The sequence below is a fragment of the Dipodomys spectabilis genome, unplaced genomic scaffold (genome assembly GCF_019054845.1).
Source record: "Dipodomys spectabilis isolate Male_0828 unplaced genomic scaffold, ASM1905484v1 ptg000018l, whole genome shotgun sequence".
Lineage (NCBI taxonomy): Eukaryota > Metazoa > Chordata > Mammalia > Rodentia > Heteromyidae > Dipodomys > Dipodomys spectabilis.
In genome coordinates, this window is record NW_024870695.1 from 8,073,051 (window position 1) to 8,088,232 (window position 15,182).

Sequence of the window (15,182 nt, forward strand, 5' to 3'; positions counted from 1 at the left end):
GGTGTGAGTCATTAGGGCCCAGCTAAATCTTCCCACCACCTACCACTCTTATGGGACTTGAACTGTGGGCCTGGGCCCTTTCTCTGAGCTCTTCATCTCAAGGCTAGCACTCTACCACTTGAGCCACAGTGTCACTTCAGTTTTCTGGTGGATAATTGGAGATAAGAATCTCACGGACATTCCTGCTCTTGCTGGCTTTGAACCATGATCCTCAGATCTCAGCTTCCTGAATAGGATTGTAGGCATGAGCCACTGGCACATGGCTAAATCTCTTGATTCTTTTTTTTTTTTTTTGGTGCTAATCCTTGGGCTTGAACTCAGGGCCTGGATGTTATCCTTGAGCAATTATGCTCAAGGCTAGCATTCTATCACTTGAGCCACAGCTCCACTTTTGACTTTTTGGCAAGTAATTCGAAATAAGAGTCTCACGGAGGGGCTGGGAAGCTGGCTCAGTGGTAGAGTGCTTGCCTCCCATGTATGAGGCCCTGGGTTCGATTCCTCAGCACCACATAAGCAGGAAAAAAAAGCCAGAAGTGGCACTGTGGTTCATGTGGTAGAGTGCTAGCCTTGAGCTGAAGAGCTGAGGGACAGTGCCCAGGCCCAGAGTTCAGACCCCATGACTAGACCCCCCCCCAAAAAAAAGTCTCATGGACTTTCCTGCTGGGCTGGCTTCAAATCATGATTCTCAGATCTCAGCCTCGTGAATAGGTAGGATTACAGGCATGAGCCACTGGTACCTGGCTGTATGTTCTTAAAGTTTGAATTTTTATTTTCTTTGTTCCAGTTCTAGAGCTTGAACTCAGGGCTTGAGTGCTGTCTTTAAGCTTCTTTTGTACAAACCTAGCACTCTGCTACTTCAACCACAGCTCTACTTCTGTTTTTTTCCTGAGTAGTTTATTGGAGATAAGAGTTTCATGGACTTTTCTACCTGAGTTGGCTTGGAACCACTATCTTCAGATCTCAGCCTCTTGAGTAGCTAGGATTACAGGTGTGAGCTACCAGTGCCCAGCTGAAGTTTGACATTTGAGCCTAGAGAAAGATACTTCATTATTCATATATTGCAGATGGGTGTGGGAGAAACATTGGAATTGCTGATGAATAGGATCTCTGTCTACCCCTCCCTCCCACCACCAGAGCCATGTTCATAGTGCCAGTAAGGGATTGTTGTATAGCTATCGCCCTCACAGTTGTTTCAGGATGTACTTGAGTTGATACATTTGACTTTAGAAAAAAGCATGGTGTATATATTGATAAGGTTCTTGATCAAAGGACCAAGGCTGACACAAAGCAAAAGTTAAGCAAAGCTTTTATTTTGCGCCAAGCATGGAGAATTGAACTGACGGGTCAGGGCCATGTCTATGGAGAGAGCAACCCCTCCCAGTCTTACAGGCTAGCTTTTATAGAGCAAAACCACAAATCATAAACTAATTGTACGCATGAGCTAATCTTACTTCTATTGGTTAAAACAGAAGGGTTACATATGTGCTTTTTACTGATTGGATGCCTCCACCTGACCTGACTTTCACCTTTGTTTTTCTGGGTTCTGTTACTGAGGCAAACAAGCAAGATTACAGAAGCAAATCATAGCAGAAACATAGCCTTGAGTCACAGAAGCATAGGTAAAACATAAACTTGACTTGGTCAGCATGACCAATACTATCAATGTTATTGAAACTATTACAGAAATTATTTTTATTAAAAGCTCCTGACTAATACAGCAACTCAGTGCAGCTGGTGATAAGCCTCAAGGTTGTCAGTAGCCTTCTGCAAAGCTGCCAGGTTGGGGAGAGAGTTCTTTTGCTTTTTAGCAAGGATGGAGAAGGGACAATGGCTGACTACTGGCAGCCTTTGTCAGGGGAGTTACTTTGGCTAAACTAGGCCTAACATAGATGTTTGATAAATTCTAGTTACTATTATCCTTCTTGAAAGGCAAGAGAACTTAGTAAAAGTATAAAATGGAATGTCTGTGTTTTAACCTCTGAACTCCATAATTTACTAATTATATAACCAAAGGTTAATGGTTTAACTTGTCTAGACCTTAGTTTCATCATGTATATGCTATAGTAACTGTACCTAGCTCATATAGATTTTAAGAGTGTTTTCCCAGTGTTGGGAATGTTGCAGTGTTGGTCTAGGGTATGCTAAGCAAGTGCTGTCACTGAGCTATATCTATAGGTTTTTTTTCTCCTTGAATAAGGGATTTTACCATGGTTGTCCAAATTGGCCTCAAACTCCTAGGCCTAAGCTTTCCTCTTGCCTAAGCCTCTCAAACTCTGGGATTACAGGTATTTGTCATTATACCCAGCTTCAGTTTTTTCACTTTTTTTTTCTGATATTGGAACTTGAACTCAAGGCAAGCTGGGTACTGGTGGGTCATGCTTGTAATCCTAGCTACTCAGGAGGATCTCAGTACCAAACCAGCCTGGACAGAAAAGTCCAGGAGACTCCATTTCCAATTAATCAGCAGAAAAGCTTGACTGGAGGTGCGGCTGAAGTGGTAGAGTATAAACCTTGAGCAAAAAATGCCAAACAAGAGCTAAGGGCCTGAATTTGAGAAAGAGAAAGAGATATAGTGATAGAGAGATATATAGTGATGGAGAGAAAGAAAAGGAGAGAAGAGGAAAAGGGAGAAAGAAGAAAAGAGAATGGGAAGAGAGGGAGGAAGGAGGGGAAAGAGAGACCATCCATAACTTTGGTTACCTGGAGTACATGTATTCACAGTGATTAGTACTAGAATGGGGCTGAACCATAATAGAGCATTCTGCAGTGCTGGAAATGTTCTCTATTTACCATCCAATAGAGCCGCATGTAGCTGCTGAGCACTTGAAATATGGCTAGTGAGCTTGAAGAATTGATTTTTTGGGGGGGGGGGATGGGTGGGTGGGTTGTTGGGTTTGAACTCTGGGCCTGGACACTGTTCCTCTGCTCTTCAGCTCAAGGTGTGTGCTCTACCACTTGAGCCACAGCGCCACTTCCGGTTTTCCAGTGGCTTGTTGGAGATAAGGACTTTCCTTGCTGGGGCTGGCTTTGATCTGCAATCCTCATATCTTAGCCTCCTGAGTAGCTATAATTAAAGGTGTGAGCCACCAACGCCCTGTAGAATTGAATTTTAAAATACATTTAACTTTAAAGAGCCAAACATAGCTGGTACCTACCACATTAGACAGCCTAAATGTAGAAAGAACAGAAAAGATGAAATACGATGGAAGAAACAAATTGGGACCAGATTAGTAATTAGGAATATACTGATTTAGAATGTTCTAAGATGCCATTTCACAACCTCCAGGTTGGCAAAAATTAAAAATCAAGTTGGCTGTCAATCTGAGATCTGAAGATTGCACTTTGAAGCCAGCCCATCTGAGATAAGTCTGTTAGACATCTCCATTTAACCACCAGAAATCAGGAAGTGGTGCTGTGGCTCAAATAGGTAGAATGCTAGCCTTGAGTGAAAAAGCTCAGGGACAGCTACCAGGTCCTGAGATCTATCTAGCTCCATGACCAACCAAAAATAAATAAATAAAATAAATCTAAAGATTTTTTAATTACATAACTCTTTTCTATAGTCTTCCTAGTGATTACTCATTTTTCCTCCTTTAAATGTTTCTACCTAGAGGAAAATCTTTTTTATTTTGTCGGTCATGGGGCTTGAACTCTAGGCTGGGCGCTGTCCCTCAGCTCTTCAGCTCAAGGCTAGCACGCTACCACTTGAGCCCCAGCCACTTCTGGTTTTCTGGTGGTTTATTGGAGATGAGTCTTATGGACTTTCCTGCCCAGACTGGCTTTGAACCTCAATCCTCAGACCTCAGCCTCCTGAGTAGCTAGGATTATAGGCATGAGCCACTGGCACCCAGCCAAGAAATCTTTGACTTGGTCTGTCAGAAGCCTTTATTCTTACAGCATGATCATGATAATAACTTTGGCACACTTCATGAGTAAGTAGTTAAAAAGATTTTTTTTTTGGGGGGGGGGGTCCAGTCATGGGGCCTGAACTCTGAGCCTGGGTGCTGTCCCTCAGCTCTTCAGCTCAAGGCCAGCGCTCTACCACTTGAGTCACAGCACCACTTCTGGCTTTTTTCTTTTTTCTTTTTTTTTTGGTCGGCCATGGGGCTTGAACTCTGGGCCTGGGCGCTGTCCCTCAGCTCTTCAGCTCAAGGCCAGAGCTCTACCACTTGAGCTACAGCGCCACTTCCGGTTTTCTGGTGGTTTATTGGAGATAGGAGTCTCACGGTCTTTCCTGCCCGGGCTGGCTTTGAACCGAGATCTTCAGATCTCAGCCTCCTGAGTAGCTAGGATTACAGGCGTGAGCCACCAGCACCCGGCTCCGGCTTTTTTCTTTTTGCTTATGTGGTGCTGAGGAATTGAACCCAGGGCCTCAGGCATGCAAGGCAAGCACTCAAGCACTCTACCACTGAGCCAGCTTCCCAGCCCTCTAAAAAGATTTTTAAGGGCTGGGAAAAAAAGCCAGAAATGTTGCTGTGACTCAAGTGGTAGAGCACTAGCCTTGAGCAAAAGCAGCTCAGGGACAGTGCCCAGGCCCTGAGTGCAAGCCCCAGGACTGGCTAAAAAAAAAAAAAGATTTTTAAATACTTCATATCAATCAATCAATAAATAAATAAATACTTCATATCCTAGAAAGTCTCTTGCACCTGTGCATCAGGAGATAGTAACAATGATGTTTAGAGAGCTGATGATGTAGTACAGTGGTAAGCTTGACTATCATGCAAATGGCACTGCAAAAAAAATGAAAGGGGGCTGGGAAGGTGGCTCAGTGGTAGAGCGCTTGCCTTGCATGCATGAGGCCCTAGGTTTGATTCCTCAGCACCACATAAGCAAAAAGAAAATAGCCAAAAGTGGCGCTGTGGCTCAGGTGGTAGAGCACTAGCCTTGAGCTGAAGAGCTGAGGGACAGTGCCCAGGCCCAGAGTTCAGGCCCCACGACCGGACCCCAAAAAGTAAATAAATAAATAATAAAAGCACTTATTTGTATGACTTTTTAAATCCTGGGGCTGTGTCTTGGTGGTAGAATACTTGCCAAGCATGTACAAGGCCCTGGGTTTGACCTCTAGTACAACAAGAAAACCAAACAACAAAAATAATACTCAGGTGAGTATTGTGCAGAATAAAAAAACAAACCTATGAACAGGTATTCTATGAATATGGACAGTTGTAAAATGTTCAAATAAGGGAATGCTATCACATAAACACATATAAACTCCATTTATATACATCAACATGGATGAATCAGAAAAGATAAGTGATAAGGGTGTATGTAGCATTATTTAACTTGTATAGAGTTAAAAAAAATAAGACCACTAGGGCCTTAGATATAGCTTAGTGGTAGAGCATTTGCATGCATAAGGATTTGGCTTAAGCTTCTGCCCCACAAAAGACAAAAAGACAAGATGTAGCTTTTTTTTTGGTTCATCATGGGGCTTGAACTCTGGGCCTGGGCACTGTTCCTCAACTCTTCAGCTCAAAGCAAGTGCTCTACCACTTGAGCCACAGCACCTCTTCCAGCTTTCTGGTGGTTTGTTGGAGATGAGTCTCATGGACTTTTCCTGCCTGGGCTGGCTTTGAATGGTGATCCTCTGACACAGTGGGACCCATCAGCTGCACTGGACATTGACCAAAATGAACTAAGCAACTCAATGGCAGCAATGGGAGGGAGGGAACAGCTGATGCTATGCAAAACAAAAGAAATGTACATGTCACCGAATGTGGAAGAAATAACTGTACTGCAAAGCTCATAGAACTCATAAATGTTTTTTTTTGTGGTCCGGTCGTGGGGCTTGAACTCTGGGCCCGGGTGCTGTCCCTCAGCTCTTCAGCTCAAGGATAACACCCCACTACTTGAGCCACAGCACCACTTCCAGCTTTTTCTGCTTATGTGGTACTGAGGAATCGAACCCAGGGCCTCATGCATGCAAGGCAAGCGCTCTACCACTGAGCCACCTTCCCAGCCCTCCATTGAGACTCATCTCCAATTAATCACCTGAAAACCAGAGGTGGAGCTAGGGCTTAAAGTTGTAGAGCACTACTAGCCTTTGAACAAAACAGCTCCGAGATAATGCCTAGGTCCTGAGTTCAAGTTCCATGACTGATCAAAGTAAAAAAATTAAATTAAAAAAGTTATGCTTGGTAGCTCCACAGTACTGGCACATGCACATAATGTAATCCCAGCACTCGAGAGGTTGAGGCAGGATTGAATTTGAGATCACTCTACCCCAGCCCTGAGTTCAAGCCTTAGGACCAGCACATAATAAGGTCCCACACCGCCCCCTAAAACACTCTTTTTGGTGTGAAGGAATACTGGGAAAGGGAGGAAAGTGGGGCCAGAAATTTTGGTAGATTCAGTGGATGTGGGAAGTGGTCATTGTCCAGCCTTGTCATGAGCTCTGCCACTTGAGTGCTGTATGGCCATGAGTGAGCTTTATACTCATACTCATTTTCAGGAGGCTAAGATCTGAGGATCGTGGTTCAAAGCCAGCCAGGGCAGGAAAAGCTGTGAAACTCTTATCTCCAATAAAACCACCAGAAAGGGGCTGGGAAGGTGGCTCAGTGGTAGAGCGCTTGCCTCGCATGCCTGAGGCCCTGGGTTCAATTCCTCAGCACCACATAAGCAAAAAGAAAAAAACCAGAAGTGGCGCTGTGGCTCAAGTGGTAGCGTGCTAGCCTTGAGCTGAAGAACTGAGGGACAGTGCCCAGGCCCAGAGTTCAGGCCCCATGACCAACAAAAAACCCAAAAAACTTATACTCATTTTTCTCAACAGACAAATGTTTGATTTTACAAAGTTGTGCTCAGAAGCCTGACTAATTAAGGTTTGGTTAAGCAGAGTCTTTATCAGTGCTTCTCAGTGAATTAAAGACATTCCTTTTTCCTGTTTAGCCAAAATGGATCATCTTGAAAGCTTACTAAGTACCAGGTACTATGCTAGAGAACACTTTGAATACCTTACCTAACAATCCTTAAAAGTTTTTGTTTGGCCGGGCGCTGGTGGCTCACGCCTGTAATCCTAGCTACTCAGGAGGCTGAGATCTGAGGATCGCGGTTCAAAGCCAGCCTGGGCAGGAGAGACCGTGAGACTCCTATCTCCAATAAACCACCAGAAAACCGGAAGTGGCGCTGTAGCTCAAGTGGTAGAGCGCTCACTTTGAGCTGAAGAGCTGAGGGACAGCACCCAGGCCCAGAGTTCAAGCCCCACGACCGACAAAAAAAAAAAAAGTTTTTGTTTGTGGACTGGGAATGTGGCTTAGCAGTAGCGAGCTTGCCTAGCGTGTATGAAGCCCTGGGTTGGATTCCTCATACTTCATAAACAGAAAAAGCCAGTAGTGCTGTGGCTCAAGTGGTAGAGTGCTATCCTTGAGCAAAAGAAGCTCAGGAACAGTGCCTAGGCCCTGAGTTCAAGTCCAGGACTGGCAAAAATACAACAACAAAAACTAGTGTGTGTGTGTGTGTGTGTGTGTGTGTGTGTGTGTGTGTACTAAGGCTTGAACTAAGCTCTTGCTTCGCTTTTTCACTAAAACGTGGTGGTCTATCACTTGAGCCATACCTCTACTTCTGGTTAAAAAAAAATTTTTTTTTGGTGACTGTCCTGGGGCTTGAACTCAGGTCTTGGGCACTGTCCCTGAGGTTTTTTGCTTAAGGCAAGCATTCTACTACTTGAGCCACAGCTCCACTTCTTGTTTTTTAGAGATAAGTTTTACAGACTTTCATGCTTAGACTGGCTTTGAATCTCAGTCCTCAGATCTCAGCCTTTTGATTAGCTAGGATTACAGGTGTGAACCACTTTGATCCAGCTTTATTTCTGTGTTTTTGCTGGTTAATGGAAATAAGAGGCTCTCATATTTTCTTCCTCAGTTGTCTTTGAACCATTACCCTCAGATCTCAGCCTCTTGAGTAGCTATGATTATATGTGTGAGCCACCAGTGTCTAGTGATTTTTTTCTTTTTTCTTTTTGCCAGTCCTGAACTTAGGACCTGGGCACTGTCCCTGACCTTCTCTTGCTCAAGGCTAGTACTCTACCAGTTGAGCCACAGCACTACTTCTGGCTTTTTTGGTTTATGTGCTACTGAGGAATCCAACGCAGGGCTTCATGCATGCTAGGGCAAGCACTCTACCACTAAGGCATATTCCCAGCCCTAGTGATTTTTTTTTTTTTTTTTGGTCAGTCATGGGGTTTGAACTCTGGGCCTGGGCGCTGTCCCTGAGCTCTTCAGCTCAAGGCGAGTGCTCTACCACTTGAGCCACAGTGCCATTTTGGGTTTTCTGGTGGTTAATTGGATATCAGAGTCTCAAGGGTAGGGGAAAACAATGCTTGATAGGAAATATACTCATTACCTTGCTTATGTAACTGTAACCCCTCTGTACAATATCTTTACAAGAAAAAAATAGGGGCTGGGAAGGTGGCTCAGTGGTAGAGTGCTTGCCTTGCATGCATGAGGCCCTGGGTTCGATTCCTCAGCACCACATAAGCAAAAAGAAAAAGGCCGGAAGTGGCACTGTGGCTCAAGTGGTAGAGCGCTAGCCTTGAGCTGAAGAGCTGAGGGACAGTGCCCAGACCCAGAGTTCAGGCCCCATAACCGGACCCAAAAAAAAAAAAAGAAAAAGATATACCAAAAAACAAAAACAAAAAAACAGTCTCAAGGACTTTCCTGCCCAGGCTGGCTTTGAATAGCAATCCTCAGATCTTAGACTCCTGAATAGCTAGGATTACAGGCATGAGCCACGGGAGCCTGGCTCCTAGTGATTTGTTGTTGTTGTTTTGTTGTTGGTCCTGGGGCTTGAGCTCTGGGCTTGGGCGCTGTCCCTCAGGTCTTCAGCTCAAGGCTAGCGCTCTACCACTTGAGCCACATCACCACTTCTGGCTTTTTTCTGCTTATGTGGTGCTGAGGAATCAAACCCAGGGCCTCATGCATGCAAGGCAAGCAATCTACTACTGAGCCAATTTCCCACCCCCTAGTGATTTTTTTTTTCTAAACGACCTTAGCTTTCAAAGTATGTTCCCAGAGGAGATTTTTTTTTTAATTGGCATAAAGATGATTAGGGACGTCCTGCACATGCTCAGAAAATAGTATTTACCCCAGGCAGTTTAATACTGAGACAGATATTCTTAGTATGATGATCACCTTTGGTCCTCAGCTCCATCCACACCTGGGCCCCCTCCCATTCTTAAAGTTCTCTCCATACAGATGGCCCCACTCTCTCCCCTGCCTGGAGCCACCTGAACTCCCATCTCCCTCACTTCCTATCCCCCAGACCCTCCTGCTACCTGGATGGTGATGGAGGCCATGTGCTCCCTCTTGGGGGAAATATAGCTCCTGTAATAAACCTTATAATAATCTTTCTCCTGTGCCTGCTTGCCTCTGTGTGGTGCCCGGGATGGATGTGTCCAATCCTCTTTCAGATATTATCAAAGAAGCAATGAGGCCTACAATGAGCTGAGGAATTTAGTTGCTGTGGTTCAGAGAGGCCAGCCCAGCCAGCTTATCCTACTTCTGTCAAATTATTTGCCCCTTTGCAGGTAGTTGTATTCATTCTCAAGATGGAAGATACAAAACAGTGCTCCTTAACCACATTAACTGCTAGTCTTTGTTCCTGGTTGCTATGACATAGGGCCTCCTGGCCCCTAGTGGTCACTGTGGATTCTGCACACTTTTAGAAGCTAATGAGTTCAATCTGGAAAAACCCACTCCCCATCTCAAATGCAAATTGTCTGAAAGGCACATTTACATATGAGAGTAGTGTTATTTTTGTATTTTTAAATTTTTATTTTTATTGTGAAAATACTGTACAGAGGGGTTACAATTACATGGGCAAGATAATGAGTACATTTCCTATCAAGCATTATAACCTCCTCCTTTGTTTCCCCTTCCCATCCTTTCCCATCCTCCCCCTCCCTTGTTTTGTTTTTTTTTGGGGTCCGGTCGTGGGCCTGAACCCTGGGCCTGGGCGCTGTCCCTCAGCTCTTCAGCTCAAGGCTAGCGCTCTACCAGTTGAGCCACAGTGCCACTTCCGGCTTTTTTCTTTTTGCTTATGTGGTGCTGAGGAATCGAACTCAGGCCTCAGGCATGCAAGGCAAGCCCTCTACCACTGAGCCACCTTCCCAGCCCCTTGTTTTGTTTTTTGACAGTCCCACAGCTTGACCTCAGGGCCTAGATGCTGTCCCTGAGCTTTTTGCTAAGGCTAGTACTCTTCCACTTTGATCCACCATAGCACAACTGCATTTCTCTGGTGGTTCATTAGAGTTAGAGTCTAAGATATTCCCTGGCTGGGCTGGCTTAGACCCTTAATCTTCAGATCTTAGCCTCATGAGCAGCTAAGATTACAGGTGTGAGACACTGGCACCCAGTGAGTACTTTATTTTTTTTAATGCTTTTATGGTTCTTTATCCTGCTCTCCCAAATAGAAACTGCTTTGAGGAAAGCAAATTGAAGACATTATCCCATGTGATTCCCATTTTCACAAAGTGATTTACAAGGCTGTGTGTGTGAATGCGTGCATGTGTGCGTGAGTGTGCAAGTGTGTGTGTGTGTGTGTGTGTGTTTTGTGCCAGTCTCGGGGCTTGAATTCAGGGCTTGGGTACTGTCAGTGTTTTGCTGAAGGCTAGTCCTCTACCGTTTGAGCCACAGTTCCACTTCCAGCTTTTTCATGGTTAATTTGAGATAAGAGTCTCATGGACATTCCTACCCCTACTGGCTTTTGAACCGTGATCCTCAGATCTCAGCCTCCTAAGTAGCTAGTTAGGGCTATAGGCATGAACCACGGACATTAGGCCAGAGAACACTTGTTTTTTGGTAGTACTAGAGTTTGAACTCAGGGCTTCATACTTACTTGGCTGGCACTCTACCACTTGAACCATGCCCCAGTACACAGACTAGTTAAATCATAGCTAGAAGGTATAATTTCTAGTTCATTCCATTTCTTTTCTTTTTTTTTTTTTTGTCAGTTGTGGGGCTTGAACTCTGGGCCTGGACGCTGTCCCTCAGCTCTTCAACTCAAGGCTAGTGCTCTACCACTGTAGCCACAGTGCTCTACCACTGTAGCCACAGTACCGCTTCTAGTTTTCTGATGGTTAATTGGAGATAAGTTTCTCACCAACTTTCCTGCCCAGGCTGGCTTTGAATGGCTATCCTCAGATCTCAGCCTCCTGTGTAGGATTACAGGCGTGAGCCATTGGCACCCAGCTGAGAGGTTCAGCTTATTGGCACTCAGGATTAATTTTTTAAAAAGCTACATACATCTTGATAAAATTCTTGAACTTCATGGGTAAAGGGAGAAATGTCCAAGGTTGGTGCGTGTGTGTGTGTGTGTGTGTGTGTGTGTGTGTGTGTGTGTGTACATAGGCACAGGCGCACCTCCTAGGGCTTGAACTCAGGGCCTGGGTACTGTCGAGCTTTGGTGCTCATGGCTAGTACTTTACCACTTGGAGCCACAGTGCCATTTCTCCTCCTTTGGTGGTTAACTGGAGATGAGTATCAGAGACTTTATTGCCTGGGCTGGCTTTAAACTTTGATACTCAGATCACAGCCTCCTAAATAGCTAGTATTACAGATTTGAGCCACTGATGCCTGGCCTTCTTAGCTTTTTTTTCTCTCAAGGCTAGCACTATACCATTTGAGCCACAGCTGGTTAGTTGGAGGTGAGAATCTCACAGATTTTCCTGTCCTGACTTCAAAGTGTGATTCTCAGATATTATAGCCTCCTTAGTAGCTAGGATTACAGAGTGAACCAGTGATGCCTGGCTGTGTCCAAGGAGGAGGCTATTTTTTCTTAAAGGAAACAAACAACTAGCATAAGAATTCTCATTTGCTTCTAATCTCAGGCAAAATGTTCCTCATGTTTCAAGCAAAATGCTCAGAGTATCTACCACTCATGTTGCCCTAGCTGAGGAAAATATTCAAAAGTTCTCTGAGTAGTTGATAATTTTGTTAGAAAAGTGATTATAATACTGGATAGATGATAAGTATAATAATAATAATAACTATTACTATTATTATTTTTTTGCCAGTCCTGGGACTTGAACTCAGGCCTGGGCACTGTCCCTGAGCTGCTTTTGCTCGAGGCTAGCATTCTACCACTTGAGCCATAGTGCCACTTCTGGCTTTTTCTGTTTATGTGGAACTGAGGAATTGAACCCAGGACCTTATGCATGCAAGGCAAGCATTCTACCACTGAGCTACCTTCCCAGCCCTCTCTAAGCATTTTTGCTCAAGTAGTGATCTCCACTTGAGCCATAGCTTCAATTCCAACGTTTTGGTACTTAATTGGAGATAAGAATCTCATGTAGTCAAGTGCTGGTGGCTTACGTCTGTAATCCTAGCTACTCAGGAGGCTGAGATCTGGGGATCATGGTTCAAAGCTAGCCCAAGCAAGAAGTCCATGAAACTCTTTTTATTATTTTTTTTTTTGTCGGTCGTGGGGCTTGAACTCTGGGCCTGGGTGTTGTCCCTCAGCTCTTCAGCTCAAGGCGAGCGCTCTACCACTTGAGCTACAGCGCCACTTTCGGTTTTCTGGTGGTTTATTGGAGATAGGAGTCTCACGGTCTCTCCTGCCCGGGCTGGCTTTGAACCACGATCCTCAGATCTCAGCCTCCTGAGTAGCTAGGATTACAGGCGTGAGCCACCAGCACCCTGCTCCATGAAACTCTTATCTCCAATAAACCACTCAGAAAACCAGAAATGGCTCTGTGGCTCAATTGGTAGAACTCTGGCTTTGAGGTTAAGAGCTGAGGGACAACACCCAGGCCTGGAGTTCAAGCCTCATGGCTGACAAAAAAAAAAAAAAAAAGGACTCTCATGGACTTTCCTGCTGGCTTGGAACCATAATCCTCATATCTCAGCCTCCTGAGTAACTAGGTTAACAATCTCCTGGTAGCAGTAGGAGTTCTTCTAGCCCCACTACAGTGACAGCTACACACACACACACACACACACACACACACACACACATACACAAAAGTTAATAATGTAGTACAATCTAAATGCTATAGATTAACTATGGTTTAATCATTCAGCAAACATTTTGGGTGTTTGGGTGTTCAACTCAGCACAAAAGACATAAGGAAACTCATAAGCAACTCTTAGAACTAGCAGTATAGGGCTGGGAAGGTGGCTCAGTGGTAGAGCACTTGCCTTGCATGCATGAGGCCCTGGGTTCGATTCCTCAGCACCACATAAGCAAAAAGAAAAAAGCCGGAAGTGGTGCTGTGGCTCAAGTGGTAGAGTGCTAGCCTTGAGCTGAAGAGCTGAGGGACAGCGCCCAGGCCCAGAGTTCAGGCCCCACTACTGGACCCAAAAAAAAAAAGAACTAGCAGTATAATGTCAATGGGATAAGAAATACTTAGTGCAAATGTTTGGAAAGAGTGTTCAAATAGGATGTATACCAAGATCTGGGCATGGGTAAATGGGAAAGAGGAAGAAAACCTTCAATTTCTAACATTTTCTAAGGATTTCTAAGTGAGCAAGTAAAAAGTTTTGGACTTTTTTTTTGTCTGTTCCAAGGCTTGCTCTGGGCCTGGGTACTGTCCCTGAGCTTCTTTTGCTCAAGGCTAATACTCTGTCACTTGAGCCACAGTTTCACTTCCATCATTTTCTGTGATTTAATTGCAGATGAATCTCATAGACTTTCTTGCTTGGGCTGGCTTCAAACCATGATCCTCAGATCTCAGCCTCCTAAGTAGGATTACAGATGTGAGCTACCAGTGCTGCTTGACTTCATTTTAATGAACTACTAAAGATAAAATGCAGCTGGGTTTATTGGCACAAAAACTCAGGTGAGCAAGGCAATGGGATTGTGAGTTCTTGGCCAGCTTCAGCTACATGAAGAGATCCTGACTCAATTTTTTTTTTTTTCTCTTGTCAGTGGTGGGGCTTGAACTCTGGGCCTGGGCACTGTCCCTCAGCTCTTCAGCTCAAGGCTAGCACTCTACCACTTGAGCCACAGCGCACTTCCACTTTTCTGAGTGGTTTAATAAAGGAGATAAGAGTATCATCAACTTCCCTGTCGGGGCTGGCTTTGAAGCATGATCCTCAGATCTCAGCCTCCTGAGTAGCTAGGATTACAGGTGTGAGCCACTGGCGCCTGGCTCAAAAAATTTTTAAAAGATAAGATGAATAAAAACAGAAGTAATGGGCTGGGAATGTGGCTTAGTGGTAGATTGTTTGCCTAGCATGCATGAAGGCCTGGGTTCAATTCCTTAATACCACATAAACAGAAAAAGCCAGAAGTAGTGCTGTGGCTCCAGTGGTAGAGTGTTAGCCTTGAGCAAAAGAAGCTCAACGACAGTGCCAAGGCCCTGAGTTCAAGCCCCAGGACTGGCAAAAAAAAAAAAATAATAAAGGGGAAAATTTAAGTTAAAGAAGGGAAAATATAGAAAAAGAAGTACAAAATATACTTTTTTTTTCTTTTTGGTCAGTTATGGGGCTTGAACTCTGGGCCTGGGTGTTATCTCTCAGCTCTTCAGCTCAAGGCTAGCACTCTACCACTTGAGCCACAGCACCACTTCTGGTTTTCTGAGTGGTATATTGTAGATAAGAGTCTCACAGGGCTGGGAAGGTGGCTCAGTGGTAGAGTGCTTGCCTTGCATGCATGAGGCCCTGGGTTCGATTCCTCAGCACCACATGAGCAAAAAGAAAAAAGCCGGAAGTGGCGCTGTGGCTCAAGTGGTAGAGTGCTAGCCTTGAGCTGAAGAGCTGAGGGACAGTGCCCAGACCCAGAGTTCAGGCCCCACGACCGGACCCAAAAAAAAAAAAAAAAGTCTCACAGACTTTCCTGCCGGAGCTGGCCTTGAATGGCAATCCTCAGATCTCAGCCTCCTGAGTAGCCAGGATTACAGGCATGAGCTACTAACGCCTGGCCAATATTCTATTTTTTGAAGGCATAAAACAGCAAAATGCAGGGTGGGGAACTCTTTTTTCCTGCCAAGAGCCATTTGCAAATTTGTAACATTCTCTGGTCATATAAAATTATTGATATAGGCAGAAGGCTGGCTGGGGAGAAACATGAATGTGCCTCATCTACCAAATAATTTCCCATGATTTCATGTTCTCTGCTCTTGGCCAGTTCCACCCATGGTTCTCGTGATTTATTTTTTTTTCTTTAGAAAGTTTTTTCTCTTTATCCTGTAAGATCATGCAAATATTGTTGTGTTTTTTTTTTAAATTTATTTTGCTAGTCTTGGGGCT